Source organism: Pteronotus mesoamericanus, unplaced genomic scaffold (assembly GCF_021234165.1).
Source record: "Pteronotus mesoamericanus isolate MK-2021 breed Mesoamerican mustached bat unplaced genomic scaffold, CSHL_Meso_final scaffold_12, whole genome shotgun sequence".
Taxonomy (NCBI): Eukaryota; Metazoa; Chordata; class Mammalia; order Chiroptera; family Mormoopidae; genus Pteronotus; species Pteronotus mesoamericanus.
The window spans coordinates 10,194,334-10,212,849 of NW_026555303.1; positions in this window are offsets into that span (position 1 = coordinate 10,194,334).

Below are 18,516 nucleotides of genomic sequence, written 5' to 3' on the forward strand. Positions count from 1 at the left end.
TGAAATAAAGAAAACTTACAGTAACCAGAGCAGAGGGAGAAGTGAGATAATGGGGGAAAGAGGAGGAAGGGTCAAGTCAAGGAACATGCATAAAGGACCAAAGGACAAAGGCAATGGGGGTGGAGGATTGCTTGTCAGAGGTGCGGAGGGTAAGGGAGAGTAATGGTGGGAAATGGGGACAACTGCAACTTAACAACAACAACAAAAAGAAATGTAAAAAATATAAATAAATAAATAAATAAATAAATAAATAATGAATAAATGATAAATAAAACCTTAGAAAAAAATACTCTCCAGTTCCATCATGCTATCACAAAGTGTAGGGGTTCCTTCTTTATTTCTGCTGTGTGATATTCCATTTTGTTTATGTAGCACTGTTTTTTGATCCACTCATTTATTGATGGGAACTTAGACTGTTTCCAGCACTTTGATACCGGTTTCTTTTTTATTTTGATGATGGTTTCTTTAGGTGGGCAGAAGCTTTTTAATTTGCTGTAGTCTCGTTTGTATATTTATTTTTCTTTCCCTTGCCCTAGGAAACCAAAAATATTGCTATGTGAGATATCTGAAATTTTACTGTCTATGTTTTCTGATAGAATTTCTATGGTATCATGACATATTTAAGTATTTTACCATTTTTATTATTCTAGTGAATGATGTGAGTTAGTGGTCTAGTTTCATTTTTTTGCATGTACCAGTCCCATTATCCCAACACCACTTATTGATACATCAGACAAGGGTTTAACCACCAAAATATATAAAGAACTTATACAGCTCAACACCAGGAAGACAAACAAATCAATTAAATATGAGCAAAGAAGCTCAACAGACACTTCTACAAGGAGGATATACAGATGGCCCATAGACATATGAAAAAATGTTCAATATCAATATAAATTCCACAGCCATCAGAGAGATGCAAATTAAAACCACAATGAGTTGTCATTTCACACATGCCAAAATGGCTATCATTTATAAAACAGCTAGTGCTGGCAAGGATGTGGAGAAAAGGGAATCCTAATGCACTCTTGGTGGGAAAGCAGACTGGTGAAGGTACTGTGGAAAATGGTATACAATTTCCTTAAAAAATTAAAAATGAAACTACATTTTGATCCAGTGAGTTCACTGATGGGAATATGTCATAAGAACCCCAAAACACAAATTCAAAAGAATTTTTGCACGTTTATGTACATAGCAATACTATTTATGATAACCAATAGTTGGAAACAGCCTATGTGCCCATCATTAGATGAATGGATAAAAAATTGTACATTACACAATGGAATATTATGCAACAGGAAAAAAAATCCTACCTTTTGTAACAGCATGTATTGACCTGGAAACTATCATGATAACCAAATAAGCCAGTTAATGAAAGATAAATACCATATGATCTCACTTACAAGAATAATCTAATTAATAAAATAAACCAATGAGCAAAATAAAGCCAGAGGCATAGAATCATGGAATGGACTGACAACAGCAAGAGGGGAGAAGGGGAGGTGGGAGCTGTTTGAAAGAAGGTGAAGGAATTAGTCAAGGAACATATATGAAGGACCATTGGACATGGACAATGGTGTAGGAATTAGCTATGGAATTGGGGAGCGGGCTGGATGGAAGGAGACAAAGAGGGAAATACCTGGAACAACTGTAATAGCATAAACAACAAAACGTAAAAAAAAGGTTTAAAAAAAGAAATTGAAATTTCAGAAGTAGTAGAAAGGAATTATAGTCAATTACATGGGAGCAATTATGTTATACCTAAAATAAACATTTTATGAGGGCAAGACCTTTATTTTTCTCACCACTGTGTCCCAGACAAGCAGATAGCAGGAGTAGATACTTGAGGTTAGGATGGAAAGTTAAATAAAGAAAAAGAGTAAATTAAAATATATCAGTACGAGTATTATCGTAAGTAAGATGGATAAGAGAAAATGATTAGAGAGCTGGATGCCTGTAACTGGATTTCAGAATCATAAACAAGGATTGTGTGATTGATTTGGTCTTGAGGAAAATGATTAATAATTAATAAAAAAAGACTTCCAGCCAAGATGGAGGTGTAGGTAGATATACTTTACTTCCTTGCACAATCAGGACTGACAGGAAATTGAACTGTATGGAAGTCCAACAAACAAGGAGTTACAGAAGAAACATTCACCTGGACTGTGCCACAACACAGCAAAGAAGTTTGCCCTGCCCAGATTAATACCTAAGGCTCCATCTATAACAACATAACAGGAGCCCCAAGACAAAGCAGTATGACCCAAATGAAAGAACAGATAAAAAATCCAGAAAAAAAGTACAACTAAGCAATGAAGAGATAGCCAACCTATCACATGCAGAGTTCAAAATGTTTACAGAAATGGTTGAGTATAGTTACAAAATAGAGGAAAACTGAAGGCTATGCAAAGTGAAATAAAGAAAAATACACAGAAAACCAAAGGTGAAAGAAAGGAAACTGGGACTCAAATCAATGATCTGAAAGAGAAGGAAGAGAAATATTCAACCAGAACAGAATGAAGAAATAAGTATTAAAAAAAATGAGGAGAGGCTTAGGAACTTCTGGGACAACTTGAAACGTTCCAACATCTGAATCATAGGGGTGCCAGAAGGAGAAAAAGAAGAGCAAGAAACTGAAAATATGTTTGAAAAAATAATGAACCTCCCCAATCCGGCAAAGGAAATAGACTTCCAGGAAGTCCAGGAAGCTCAGAGAATACCAAAGAGGTTGGACCCAAGAAGATACACAAGACACATCATAATTACATTACCCAAGATTAAAAGTGAGGAGAGAATCTTAACAGCAGCAAGAGAAAAGAAGACAGTTACCTACAAAGGAGTTCCCATAAGATTGTCAGGTGATTTCTCGAAAGAAACATTACAGGCAAGAAGGGGCTGGAAAGAAGCATTCGAAGTCATGAAAGCCAAGGACCTACATCTAAGGTTATTCTATCCAGCAAAGCTATCATTTAGAATGGAAGGGCAGATAAAATGCTTCCCAGATAAGTTCAAGTTAAAGGAGTTCGTTATCACCAAGCCCTTATTATATGAAATGTTAACTGGACTCATCTAAGAAAAAGAAGAAGAGCAAAACTATGAACAGTAAAATGACAACAAACTCACAGCTACCAACAGCCAAACCTAAAAATAAAAACAAAACAAAACAAAACAAAAAAAAAACTAATGAAACAACTAGAAGGGAAACGAAATCACAGAAATGGAAATCACATGAAGGGTTATCAGAGGGGAGGAGGAAGGGGGAGAAGATGGGAAAAGGTATAGGGAATAAGAAACAAAAATGGTACAAACAAAATAGACAGGGGGAGGTTAAGAAGAGTATAGGAAACGGAGAAACCAAAGAACTTTTATATAGGACCCACGGACATGAACTAAGGTGGGGGAATGCTGGTGGGAGTGGTGGTGCAAGGTGGAGGGGAATTAAGGGGAGAAAAAATGGGAAAACTGTAAGAGAACAATAAAAAATTTATACTTTTAAAAAATGATGATAAAAATGTCATCCAACTGGGAGGTCAGTTGGAGAGGTCACTCCAGAAAAAATGATGATAGAAGGAGAAACACATTGATCCAGATATTACAGTCTTTTATAAAAATTGTTCAAGTACAATTGTCTCTATTTTCCCACTACCACTGTCTTGTGATCCAACCCCACCATCCTCTCTCAAAACTTTCCTCCTTTGGCTTTGTCTATGGGTCCTTTATACACGTTCCTTGACAAACATTCCCCTTCTTTCCCCCATTATCATCTTCCTTACTCTACTCTGGTCACTTTCCATTTGTTCTTTATTTCAATATCTGTGGCTATATTTTGCTTACTTGTTTGCTTTGTTGATTACACTCCAATTATAGGTGAGGTCATATAATATTTGTCTTTCACCACCTGGCTTATTTCACTTACAATAATGTTCCCCAGTTCCATCCATGCTGTTGCAAGGGCTAAGTGTTCCTTCTTTTTTGTGCTGCGTAGTATTCCATTCTGTAAATGTACCATAGTTTTTTTTTTTATCCACTCATTTATTGATGGACACTTAGGCTGTGTCCAGCACTGGGCTATTGTAAATTGTGCTACTATCAACAATGGGGTGCATAAGATAATTTGTATTGGCATTCCAGGATTCTTAGGGTACAATACCAGCAGTGGAATTTCTGGGTGAAAAGGCATTTTCATTTTTAGTTTTCTGAGGAAATTCCATACTGTTTTCCACACTGGCTGCACCAGTCTGCATTCTCACCAACAGTGTAGTAGGGTTCTCTCTTCTCCACAACCTCACCAATATTTGTTATTTGTTGATTTGCTTATGATGGCCCTTCTGAGTGGTGTGAAGTGGCATCTCTCTGTGGTTTTAATTTGCATTTCTCTGATGGGTAGTGATGCTGAGCATCCTTTCATATGCCACTTTACCCTCTGCATGTTCTCCTTGGAGAAGTGCCTGTCCAGATCCTTTGCCATTTTTTAATGCGATTGTTTGTCTTCCTGGTGTGGAGCCCTGTGAGTTCTTTATATATTTTGGAGATCAAATACTTGTCTGATTTATCATTTTGAAATACACTTTCCCCTACAGTTGGTTCCATTTTCATTATGCTGCCCTTTTCTTTAGCTTTCCAGAAGCTTTTTATTTTGATGAAGTTCCTTTGTTTATTCTTTCTTTTATGTCCCTTGTTCTAGGGGACATATTGGAGAAAACATTGCTGTGTGGAGTATCTGAGATTTTTCTGCATATATTCTCCTGTAGGACTTTTATAGTATCGTGACTTTAAAGTGTTTTAACCATTATGAGTTGATTTTTGTCTATGGTGTAAGTTTGTGGTCGAGTTTCTTTCTTTCTTTCTTTCTTTCTTTCTTTCTTTGTTTCTTTCTTTCTTTCTTTTATTTTTTATTTTTTGCATGGTAGCTGTTCGTATCTTCCAACACTATCTCTTGAAGAGGCTATTTTTAATCCATTTCATGCTTCTTATCTCTTTGTCAAATAGTAATTGATCATAGACACTTGGGTTTCTTTCTTTCTTTTTTATTGTTCAAACATATTTATCTCCATTTTCCCACTACCACTTTCCCCTATCGCACCCACTCCCACCTCCCACATTCAATCCTTCCCCACTTTCGCTTTCTCCATGGGCTCTTTACACATGTTACTTGATTTGATCTTACTCCTCTTTTCCTCATTTTCCCCCTCCCTCATTCTCTCTCATTACTGCCGGATTGTTTTTTCTTTCAATGTTACTGGCTATATTTTTCTTCCTTGTTTGTTTTGTTGATGGGGTTCCACTTATAGGTGAGATCATACAGTATTTTTCTTTCGATGCTTAGGTTATTTCACTTAGCATAATGCTCTCCAGTTACATCCATGCTTTCATGAAGGGTAGTAAATCTTTCATTCTTTCTGCTGTGTTGTATTCCATGATGTAAATGTACCATAGTTTTTTGATTCACTCATTTATTAATGGGCACTTAGGTTGCTTCCAACACTTGGCTATTGTAAGTTGTGCTGCTATGAACACTGGGGTACATAGATACTTTTGAATTGGTGTTTTAGGGTTCTTAGTGTATAGTCTCAGCAGTGGAATTTCTGGGTCAAAAGGCAGTTCCACTTTTAGCTTTTTGAAGAAAGTCCAAACCTCTTTTGACACGGTTGCACTAGTCTGCATTCCCACTAACAGTGCAGTAAAGTTCCCTTTTATTGACAACTCCATCAGCACTTGTTCTTTGCTGATTTGTTTATGATGGCCATTCTGAGTGGTGTGAAGTGGTGCCTCACTGTGGTTTTAATTCGCATTTCTCTGATGGCTAGTGATGCTGAGCATTCTTTCATTGTCTCTGGGCCCTGTGTATGTACTCCTTGGAGAGGTGTCTGTTCAGGTCCTTTGCCCATTTATTAATTGGATTGTTTGTCTTCCTGGAGTGGAGTAGTGTAAGTTCTTTATATATTTTGGAGATCAAACCCCTGTCCTAGCTTCTTTGGCAAATATATTTTCTCTTAGCGTTGGTTCCCTTTTCATTTTGCTGATGTATTCTTTAGCCATGCAGAAGCTTCTTATTTTGGTGAAGTCCCATTTTTTTTATTATTTCCTTTATATCCCTTACTCTAAGGGACATATTTGTGAAAATATTGCTCTGTGTAAAATCTGAGAGATTTCTGCATATGTTCTCCTCTAGGACTTTTATGCTATCAAGACTTATATTTAAGTCTTTTATCTATCTTGAGTTTTATTTATTTATTTTTTTTTGGTATATGATGTAAGTTGGTCATTGAATGGTCTTTTTTTTTTTTGCATGTAGCTGTCCAGATCTCCCAACAGCATTTGTTGAAGCGGCAATTTTTACTCTATTTTATGCGTCTCCCCCTTTGTCAAATATTAATTGACCATAGAGACATCCATTTATTTCCGGGTTCTCTATTCTGTTCCACTGATTTATGTGTCTGCTCTTATGATTGTACTAGACTATTTTGATTACAGTGACTTTATAATACAATTTGATGTCAGGTCTTGTGACCCCCCCCCCAACTTTGTTCATCTTCCTCAAAATTGCTGCAGCTATTCAGGGTCGTTATGGTTCCATATAAATTTTTGAAATGTTTGTTCTATGTCTGTGAAATAGGTCACTGGAATTTTAATTGGGGTTGAGTTGAATCTATACATTGCATTGGGAAGCATGGAAATTTTCATGATGTTAATTCTTTCAATCCAAGAATACAGTATATGCTTCCATTTATTTTTGTCTTCCTTAATTTCTTTCTTCAGTGTTGTGTAGTTTTCTGAGTACAGGTCTTTTACCTCTGAGGAAAGGTTTATTCCTCTGTACTTTATTTTTCTTGTTGATATAGCAAATGGGATTTTTTCCTCATTTCTGATTCTAATATTTCACTGTCAGTGTACAAAAATGCCTTCAATTTCTGAATATTGACTTGTATCCCGCTGTTTTGCCAAATTCACTTATTAGGTTGACTAATGTTTTAGTGGAGTCTATAGAGTTTCCAATGTACACTATCATGTCATCTGCAAAAAATGACAGTTTTACTTCCTCCTTTCCAATTTGGATGCTTTTTATTTTTTTTTCCTTGTCTGATTGCTGTGGCTAAGCCTTCCAGTATTATGTTGAATAGAAGTGGTGAATACAACAACCTTTTCTTGTTCCCAATCTTAGTGGGAAAATTCTTCATGTTTACCTATTTTGTATGAGAGTGGTTGTAGGTTTTCCATATATGGCCTTTATTATGTTGAGGTATGCCCCCTTAATTCCTGATTTGCAAAATATTTTTTATCATAAATGGATGCTGTACCTTACCAAATGCTTTTTCCACATCTATTGTTATGATACTGTGCTTTTTCTGTTTCCTTTTGTTTATGTGATGTATTATGTTTATTGATTTGGGTATATTGAACTATCCTTGCATCCTGAGGTGATTCCTATTTGATCACGTTGAATGATCTTTTTAATGTATTGCTGGATGTGATTTGCCAATATTTTGTTAAGGATTTTAGCGTCTATGTTCATCAATGAAATTGGCTTGTAGTTTTCTTTCTTGGTTGTGTCTCTATCTGCCTTTGGGATTAGGATGATGCTGGCCTCAGAAAAAGCATTTGGGAGTCTTCCCTCTTCTTGTATTTTTTGTAATAGTCTGAGGAGGACAGGGGTTAACTCTTCCTTGAATAATTTGTAAAAATCTACTGCAAAACCGTCTGTTCTAGGGCTTTTGTGTGCCAGAAATATTTGAGTACAGCTTTAATTTTACCCACTGTTATCTGTCTCTTTAGGCTTTCTGCTTCTTCATTCAGTGTTGAATTGCTATATTTTTCTAGAAATTTCTCCATTTAATTGAGATTTTCAAATTTCTTGGCATATAATTGATCATAGTAATTGCTTACAGAACTTTTAATTTGTGTGGTACCACTTTTTATTTTTCCTACTTATTCTAATATTTATTTTTTGAGTTTTCTCCCTTTTTTTCTTGATGAGTCTGCTTAAACTCCTGTAAATTTTGTTTATGTTTTCAATAAACTAGATCCTGGATTTGTTGGTATTTTCAATTTTTCTCTTAGTCTCTCTGTCATTTAATTCTGCTCTCACTTGATTATTTCCTTCATTCTACTCATTCTGGGCATTGTTCTTGTTTCTTCAGTTGTTTCTTTTATTTTATTTTTAAATCGTGCTGATTCTATTACAGTTGTCTATATTTTTTCCACCTTGCCCTTCTCGACCCATCCCACCCTCACACACGCTTCCATAGTCAATTCCCACTCTGTTGTCCATGTCCATGGGTCATTCATGCATGTTCCCTGTTTAGTCCCTTCTCCTTTCCACCATTATCCTTCTCCCCTATCCCCTCTGGTCACTTTAACTGTGGTTTATTTTGTTTGTTAGTTTATTTTGTGGAATAGATTCCACTTATAGGTGAAATCATATGATAATTGTGTTTCACTGACAGGCTTATTTCACTTAGCATAATATTCTCCAGTTCTATCCATGATGTCCCAAAAGGTAGGAGTTCCTTCTTTCTTTCTTCCTTTCTTTTTTAAGATGCAGATGAATTTTATTTATTTATTTTTTAAATGTCAAGATCCATTATGAAATATTAAAAACTTAAATCCATTATAAAGTCTCAGCAATTAAAACAACATGACACCAGCACAGAAATAATGAAGTTGACCAATGAAATAAAATAAACATTACAGAAGCAAACATATATATCTGTCTAACAATGTAATATATGATTGAATTTATATATCATATCAATGGGGAAATAAGATTTATTTAACAAATAAGGTGCATGGACCACTATTACTGGAATTAAAAGAAATATAGAGCCCTACATCACACAGTATACAAAAAAATATTCAGGTGAGTTAAATAACAATATGTAAAATCTAAGGAGTTTTAGGAGAAAATACAAAATAATATTTTTCTTATTCTGAAGTAATGTATTCAAACTCAGTAGCTATAAAGTAAAATATTGACAATATGACTATATTAAACATTTAAGACTATACAGTAATACACTTTTAAAAAGTTAAAAAAAACAAGTAATAGAATGGGAAAGTATTTGCAACATATCTAAAAAAGGTTAATAGGTTTGTTTTTCTTTTAGGGAAAAAAATCTACAACATTTAATCAAAAAATGGATAAAGAATACCAAGAAGTCATTTAAGGCTCTTTAAAAATAATAGAAATAAGCAAGAAATATACAAAAACAGGTTTAGTCTCAACAAATAGTAAAGGAACAATTAAAATAACACATCGTTGACCCAATCAGATTAATAAGTATTAAAAATATTAGGAATTTCAATTATTGGCAACTGTGAAAGGTACTGGGTATTCATAGACTCTTTTTTACTACATCTTCTTAAAGCAGTCCTTTTATCATATCTTTCAATGCTCATTTGGCTCAGGTGTATTCTTTTATCTTCTTTTGTCTGGGAAAATCCATATTTCACCTTACATTTTAATGGAGAGCCTTACTGGGTAGAGCAGTCTTGGTTGCAGGCTTATGCTTTTCATGACTTGGAATATTTCTTGACACTCCCTTCTGGCTTGTATTGTTTCTATTGAGAAATCAGCTGCTAGCCGTATTGGGGCTCCCTTGTATGTTACTAACTCTTTCTCCTATGCTTCCTTTAGGATTCACTGTTTGTCTTTGATATTTGTCATTTTAATGATGATGTTTCTTGGAGTGGGCCTCATTGGGTTCCTCTTGAATGGGAACCTCTGTGCTTCCTGGATTCGTGTGACTTTTTCTCTCCTTACATCAGGGAACTTTTCCATCATTACTTTTTTCAATCAGGTTCTCTATTCCTTCTTCCTATTCTTCTTCTTCTGGTATCCCTATTATACAGATATTATTACTTTTCAGGTTGTCCTGCATTTCCCTAAATGCCTCTTCATTCTTTTTTAGTCTTTTATCATTTTCTTGTTCTTTCCGGAATCTCTTATCCTCCAGCTCGCTGATTTGATCTTCTGCTTCATCGAGCCTGCATTTGATTCCTTCTGCTGTGTTCTTCAATTCATAAATTGTATTCATTTCTTCTTGTCTCTTTTTGATTGCTAACCCCTATCCTTTTTAGACTATTTCAAAATATCTTAGAAGAGGGAAGACTCCCAAACTCTTTTTATGAGGTCATCATCAGCCTAATCCCAAAAACATATAAAGACAAAACAAAGGAAGAAAACTACACGCCAATATTGCTGACGAACATAGATGCTACATTCCTCAACAAAATATTGGCCAACCACATCCAGAAATACATTAAAAAGATCATACATCATGATCAGGTGGGATTCATCCCAGGAATTTAAAGATGGTACAATATTCTCAAATCAATACATAATACATCATATAAACAAAAGGAAAGACAAAAATCACATGATCATATCAATAGATGTGGAAAAAACTTCAGATATTCCAGTCTTAAGTTAATGAGGAGAGTGATGGTGGTGATTAGGATCTGTACAGATGACATCAACAAGGACACATAATGGGTAATATAATTTTATGACATGTTTCAAAGACAAAGAGAAATTTGAAATTTATATATATTTGGAAGAGTCGCTGCCAATGATTTTGATTCAATTGTTTGATATGGTGAAACAAGATTGGCATCACATCAAATTCTTCTTCTTGTTGTTGTTGCTATTTTTGTTGCCTTAGTCCCTATGGTAGGCAGAAGAATAATGGCCCCTAAAGATGTGCATGCTGTAACTTCCAGAACCTAGATGTTACCTTACATGAAAAAGGGGACTTTGTAGATGTGATTAAGTTAAAAGCCTTGGTTTGGGGGAGATAGTCCTCAATTTTCCATATGGGCCCATTGTAATCACAAGAGTCTCTTAAAAAGGAAGGCAGAAAGGTCAGAGTAGTAGATAGGATGCCAGAAGCAAGAAGATGGAATGATGCAAGGAAGGGGTCACGAGCCAAAAAAATGCAGTCAGTCTCTAGAAGCTGAAAAAAGGCAGTTCAACAGATTCACCTTTGAAGAGTTCAGAAGAAATTAAGCCCTACTGATGCCTTGATTTTAGAGAGTTTCCATCCTCTAAAAACTGAGAGAAAAATTTGTGTTATTTTAAGCCACTAAGTGTGTGGTAATTTGCTGCAGTGGCTGATAGGAAACTAATACAGTCCCTGAACATCATCATAAGCTATAGAAGAAAGCTGACACCTCAAGATGACATGGCAAGTTTCACAGTACCCTCTCTTTTGCATTTCAAGATGATGTGGCACCATGCCTCACACTCATGCCTGTCATAATCCTTTATAGCACATACTATAAATGCATGTAAATGCATGCATTGTGGTATGAAGTCATTAGGGGAACTAAATCCCTCCTGTAGCTTCCCTCCTTTAAGTCTTGCATGTGTAATAATTACTGCACCACTCACAATAATTTATGTTAATTATTTAAGTATCCATTGAGCTTTTCTCTTAGACTGTGGTTTTCCAATATTTTCAATGTCCTTAATCTAATTGTTTAGCAAAAGACTTTGTCATTGTGGTCAACACATGTTAACTAAACGTAATTTAATTAATGGAACACACTAATAGTGTGTAGAATGGGTAAAATATATACCATGGTTTACCCACCTGTAGAAGCCAGGAAGAAAGCTGAGCAAGTAAGGAATGGGCTCTGAGGAGGATAGAAATGGAAAACCAGAGCCATGGGTCTGGGCTGGAGAGCAGCAAACAAGCCTTATTGATGACACCTTCTTTGCTCCTTAGTTCTCACCTGCCTGAAGTCAGGTGTTGTTTTAGCGCCTGACACATCTTTTGTGAAAAAATAACTCAAGTATGATACATTTGAGTGATGTGTATAATATTTCAGTATATGTTTGACTTACTCAAAAAGTCAACAAGTCTGAGTTGTACAGTGATTTCAAAAATGAGAAAAATAAAATTTCTGTTCTTTTTATTAAAAATGTAACTTTGAATTGTTTTCTGAGTTGGTTTATGAGTCACACAATAAAATTGGTCCTATTGTTTACGAGTCAGCTTATTTATAAGGGGAAAAAAGGAATTTGTTGAATTAATCAATGAATGAACTTAATGATTCTAAAAATTCTTTTCACAATCCCCCCCCCCAAAAAAACTTGCACTCAAAGGACAAAAAACAAAATTCACCACAGAATCTAAAGGCCTCTTCTTATGGAGAAAATTTGGAGAATTTTACAGATATTTATATGTGTACATTTTTATTTCTGGGTTAAAAATCAGTTGCATTCCTTATTCTAGCTCATCAAGAGTAACTCATTGGCATATTTAAAGTGGACGCTGCCAGTTACAAATGTGGCTTATCTTAAATCAGGTTTTTGAACTCAAACAAAGAAGCCTTGATTTTCTACCAGCAAAGCTGTCCGTAATCCATTCTTTAATCCAACAAACATTTAAGTGTCCACTCTGAGGTAGGCACTGAAAATAACATGATAAGCAAGATAGATTCCTCACATCATGAATTCACAGTCTAGCCATGAAGATAGACATGGAATAAGCAATCTCAGTGATGAGTTTTATGGTATGGGAAATATAGGGTGCTATGAGAATATGTAACAAGGATCCTCACCTAATGTGGGTTTAGGGAAAGTTTCTCTGAAGAAATTACCTTGAGTTGAGATCTAAATAATAAATAGGAATTCGCTGAGTAAAAAATGGAACCAGGGAAGGAAAAAGTGAGCTAGATTTCAGAGAAAAGGCCAGCATGTGTAAAGGCCCTGAAGCAAGAAATACCATGACAGTTTGAGGAGTTAAAATTTCAGTTTGGCTAGAGCAGAGAGGATAAGAGGGGAGAAAAGTAGGTAGGTTGTAAGAGATGGTCAGATTCACAGGTCCTTGTAGCTAATATTAGGGATTTTTTTTCTCAGGACTAGTCAAGTAAACAGGAAGAAAGAAAGCCATCCAGATCTATGATTATGTAATTGACTTAAGTTGTATTTCTGTAATGAAATTAGGAGCACAACAGAACTACAACTTAAGCAGGTAACGGAATCCTGATAATTGAAGACCAAGGCATAGGCAGATAATTAAACAAAAAGCACCTAAGATGGCTCTGAACCTACGCACCACCATATAGCAGCTACGCCAAACTGCACAATCTGCCTCTTATGATAGTGATTACTCCCCAAAAGCTATATCCAAACAGTAAAATGTCTATTTATAGTGAAAGATAGTCCTTTCTCAGATGCTGTATTCAGAGCCTGGCAAACCAGAGGGATGGTGATTTACCCAGGGGCACATTTTGCCACAAACATACTGTTCTATTTTCTGATGCATATTTGCATTAAAATGTGGAGCATAGACATCTCTGTGCTCTTTTATAGATCCTCAGTGTATAAACAGATGTGATTCGCACAGAGCTAATCACCTCCATATGTTGTCAAAATCTATGCTTACATTACATGCAAATAGGTCTCCCCAGGCTGACGATCACTGACAAATGAGAAACTCCAGAATAAAATGAAAAAAACAAATAAAAAAGTCCCAAAACTCCACTTCTGTTCATCACAAATACCTTAATTATTGGTGTAGTCAAACACAACACTCATTCTAAATATGAACTTCATTGATATTTAGAGACCTGTGTCCCTCTAAGATTAAATAGCTTCAAAGTGAGAAATTATTGCTATAGTAATAGATCATCCCCAATTATTTCAAAAATAAGAAGGGGAAGGGTTAAGTCAAGGAACATGAATAAAGGACCCATGGAAAAAGACAATGACAGGGTAGAAGGGGGATTGAATGTGGGAGGTGGGGTTGAGTAGGGCAGGGGAGAGCAATGAAAGAAAAAGGGGGAAAATTGTAATTGAAAAACTAAAAAAAATCTTGTATGTCAAAGCAAGGATCCATTTTAACTGTATTAGTAAGTAAGCAAAATGAGAGAAAAGCTATTGAAAAACATTGGATATTTCAATTTTATTTATTTTTTCAAGATTTTATTTAATTTTTGAGAGAGGAGAAGGGAAGGAGAAAGAGAGGGAGAGAAATATCAATGTGTGGTTGCCTGTTGTGTGCCCCCTCCTGGGGACCTGGCCCCCAACCCAGGCATGTGCAGTGACTGAGAATTGAACTGGTGATGCTTTGGTTTGCAGGTTAGCACTGAATCCACTGAGCCACACCAGCCAGGGCTCCATTTCTACTTCTTTAAAAAATATGTAACCATACCCAGAATAGAAATTTTGGATTGAATCAAATAATTCCCATTTACTCAACACAAAAAGGGACCTCTGCTTTTTATGCATAAACATTTATTGCTTTTCACACCTAGTGATTTCAATAAAAAGCATGACATTTAGAAATATAGTTGTTTCTTTGAGAACAAAGATTACTTTAAAAAAAAAGATTGGCTCTTATCTAAATGGCAAAGGTTTTTTTTTTAAACATGGGCTGTAGTTAGATTTACTTCATTTTTTCTTCAATTTTGTTTTTTGTGATTCTTTAAGTGACCTCTGGTAACTAGTTGTCCCCTTTTCTGTGGTTTAGGTTGAATTCCTTTTTTAAAAAGGATAAATGTTTTGAGATACCTTACCTAGTTAACTATAATATCCAGACATGGTCAAGTGGGTCCCCAATGACATAGCATTCACAGAGACCTGGGCTCACATCCCTGTTCCACCACCCAGTAAATTATGACTTTGAGATACTTCCTTCAGTCTTCTTAACCTCACATACTTCATCTGTAAATAAGACTTGCAATGGCTTCATGCCTTATTCCACATGTGATTTATGGAAGGATCAAATGAGGTTGGAGATGTGAATATACTTTGGAAACTCTTCAAATGTGAGCAATTATGTGTATTACTCTCCTCTTTGACAAAGAAAGGTTTTGTTGTTATGTATACTGAATGTGTCTGAATTTCTGCACTCTTAATGTGCAATTGTTAAGTGTTGATTTCTCTTAGATGAAGTGTTTCTGGAGCAAATTCTAGTTTTTAGTCAAGTCTGTCAAGTCTAAATAGAGGGAAAAAAGTGGAATTCTTGTCAGCATGAAGTCTGATCAGATGGGAAAGAGGGGAGTGAAGCTGCCAGTACTTTATGACTAACTGTTCTCCAATTTAACATATAAGAAAAATGAAGCACAAATAAGTATTGTTTCAAGTCCAGGGACACACCATTAGTAAGGGGCAAGATTCTGCCTAAATCCAGGTCTTACAATTTTTAGTCTGGTCTTCTTTCTAATAACTCCAGAGGAAATCTGGATATGACTAGAGTGCTAAAAGGATGAGAAATCTAGCATTCCAGTCTGAGTATAAAATATTTTGGTCAGATGCCCATTGCTGGGGCACACTCACGATCAGGCCCACGGGTGCGTGAGCGGGCTGGCGCAAGATTGGGCTGACGAGTGGGCCAGTGGGCCCGCAAGTGAGTGAGGGGGTTGCGCTTGCGTGTTGTGGGGGGGGGAGTTGGAGCGCAGAGCGGTCCACAGAAATAGTGGATCTCTGGCGGAAGGGGTCATAGAGCTGCCTAGAGATCCTCTAGGAGAGACAGGAGACAAAGGCGTTGGGGAAAAAACTGGAGGAGTAACCAGAGAGTCCCAGAGCTGACTCCTTCCCCTTTCCGTAGTCTCCATTTTGCTCAGGCAGACCACACCTTAAAAGAGGCATCAGTGGGAAAGGAAATAATCGACATGCCCTCAGGACAGTTGGGCCCTGACAGCAGTTGTGTGCTGGCCTTGGTGCTGAATGCAAAGCTGCCTGCAGAGATAGTAGAACCCTAGATAAAGTGGACACAGAGATGCATAGAGACACTTGAGGAGAGACTAAAGGTGGAGGCGTTGGGGAGAGAACTAAGGATATAGCAGGGAAACCCCGGTGCTGACAACATCCCCAGTCCACGTTCTCCATCTTTCTCAGGAGGACTACTACCCTGAGTAACAGCAGCCTATAAGGACAAGATAGTCCTACGTTCAGGAGGCACTGCTCTGCCCTGCGTTGCCTAAGCCTGACAGATGAGGACAGAGTGACCAGATTGACAATTGCAGGAGACAGACATAGACAGTAGATTTCTGGAAGGCTCAAACAAACAGCCCAAGGTCAGACAGGGGCAACCACTGACATCATCAGAGGCAGACCCAGAAAGAAAAGAAAAGGAAAATAAATGAATAAAAAACCCTCCTACGAACATAAGTTTAATCCACAAAGTCGGGAAATCTAGACAGATCAATTTAGGAGGAAGTAAAAAAACACAAAAATGGAAATTGGGAGAGAGGGAAAGATGGCGGACGAGTGAATGGGAGTCACGCTGACCTCCACCCCAAAACCAAACTGGAATGCAACTAAATAATGGAGTAATTACCTGGAAAGCAGTGGAGCGATAGTGGGAGAGGAGCCTTGGTGCCGCGGACGGTGGGTTCTACTCTCACACATCCCTACAGGTGAGAATTGCGGTGGAGGCTCGACAGAGTGGGCTGGGTGCCCAAGGGCACTGGGACCAGAGGAACATTGAAACAGCCAGTTAGCTCCCCCCAAGAAGAACGGGGTCTGAATCATAAACAGGAACCCTTAAACTACAGCAGCTAAAGCCAAGAAAATACACACAAAACGCAACCCCAAAAAGCTTAGGGGCGCTCTCTGCCAGAGACAGGTGGCTGGGGATGCAAAAAGACATTTAAAGGGCAAACGCAAAAGTTGCAGCGGCAGCCACCCTCCTTGATCGCTGGGTAGAGGCGGCAGAAGGGTGGGCTGGTGCCTGGGAAAACACTGGTGAGGAAAACTTTGTGAAGAGAACTGACACGGTGGCCGGTGGAGCCCGGGTGATAACTCACTTCCCACTCTGCAGCTACCATCTCGCTGAGGCATAAGGGAATCAATTAACCTGCCTTTTGTGCGCTCCACACACAGCTTGTACGTGTGAGAGCTGCGGGGCTGAGTGCAGACTGGCTGGGAGAGCCTAGAGGAGAGACTGGAGATGGCGGCGTTGGCGAAAGAATGGGAGGAGGAACCGGGGAGTCCCAACACCCTCCCCGTTCGGTAGTTTCCATTGTGGGCTGGAAAGGTGGGACCCCAAAGAGACAGAAGCGGGGTGTGCATGAACCAGACTGCCTGCCATTGAAACACAGTCCACACAGGGGTTGGATCCTTGGCCAAAGGGGTCACAGAACTGCCCAGAGGCCCCTGAGGGGAGACTAGAAACGGAGGCATTGGGGAAAGAATGGGAGGAGGAACCGGGGAGTCCCGACTCCTCCTTGCCATAGTCTCCAAAGCGCGGGAAGAGGCCACACCCCCAAAGAGCCAAAAGCCGAAAAGCAAACATAGACACCCCCAAAACACCGAGAACAGGCGCGCACACTTGTGCCAAGTGACTGACGAGGGTTGGCGAGCGTGTGTGTGACCCACGCGGGCTGGCGAACGATTGCACCTGCCGGCAAGGCCTCACACAGACTGGCACCCATACGGCCTGCGAGGGAGTGCACGGAGGGGCAAAGGCAGGCGTAAAGTGACCTGCCTGCCATGATTGCGAAGCGGCCCACAAAATAAGGAGAGCTGCCCAGAGTCCCTGGAGGAGAGACCAGAAACGGGATTAACCGGAGAGTCCTAGAGCTGATTTCCTCCCATTTCCTTAGTCCACATTTCGCGAGGACAAGCAACGCACCCAAAGAGCCAAAAGCTGGGAAAATACACAATAGAAGACACTAAACTGACCAGTGCCGCGAAGCTCAAGTGCCAGGAGGGCCAGATGAGTATGCGAGGTCCCGAATAAGCCCCCTGTTCTGGGACAAGCACATGCAAGCCAGGCAGGTGGAGGACCCTGCCGCACTAGGAACATGCTCAGGGAGCCCGCGTGAGAGCTCAGAGAGATCCCAAAAAATAGGCCAGCCCTGACCGAAGGGGTCACAGAGCTGCTCCAAGCAGGAGTCAGACACAGGCATTAGACTCCTGAAAGGCTCAAAGAAACAACCCAAGGCCCTATAGCATCAACAACTGACATCATCAGAGGCAAGCCCAGAAAGAAAAGTAAAGGACAAAAATACTTAACAGACTCTCACAAAAATGGGAAGAAAAAGAAGTTCCCCTCAAATGAGTGGAAACGGGGACTCTCCACAGAGACAGCTAAATGAAATAGAGGCAAAGGAACTATGAGATATGGAATTCAAAACAATGGTTCTAAGGAAGCTCAATGAGCTCAGCCAGCTCAAAGAGAGCTATGAGAAACTGCAGAGAAACTATCAGGATCTTACAGCAAACTATATCAGCCTGGAAAAGGACATAGAAACTATCAAGAAGACACAAGAGGATATGAAGAGTACGATTTCTGAATTGAAGAACACAGTGGAAGGAATCCAAAGCAGGCTGGATGAAGCCGAGGATCGAATCAGTGAGATGGAGGAGAAGGTAGAAAAAAGCTCCCAGAAAGAACAAGAAATAGAAAAATGGCTCAAAAAGAATGAAGAGGCATTTAGGGGAATGCAGGACAACCTGAAATGCATTAATATCAGTATAATAGGGATACCAGAAGGAGAAGAAGAGGAGGAAGGAATAGAGAACCTCTTCGAAAAAGTAATGATGGAAAATTTCCCTAAATT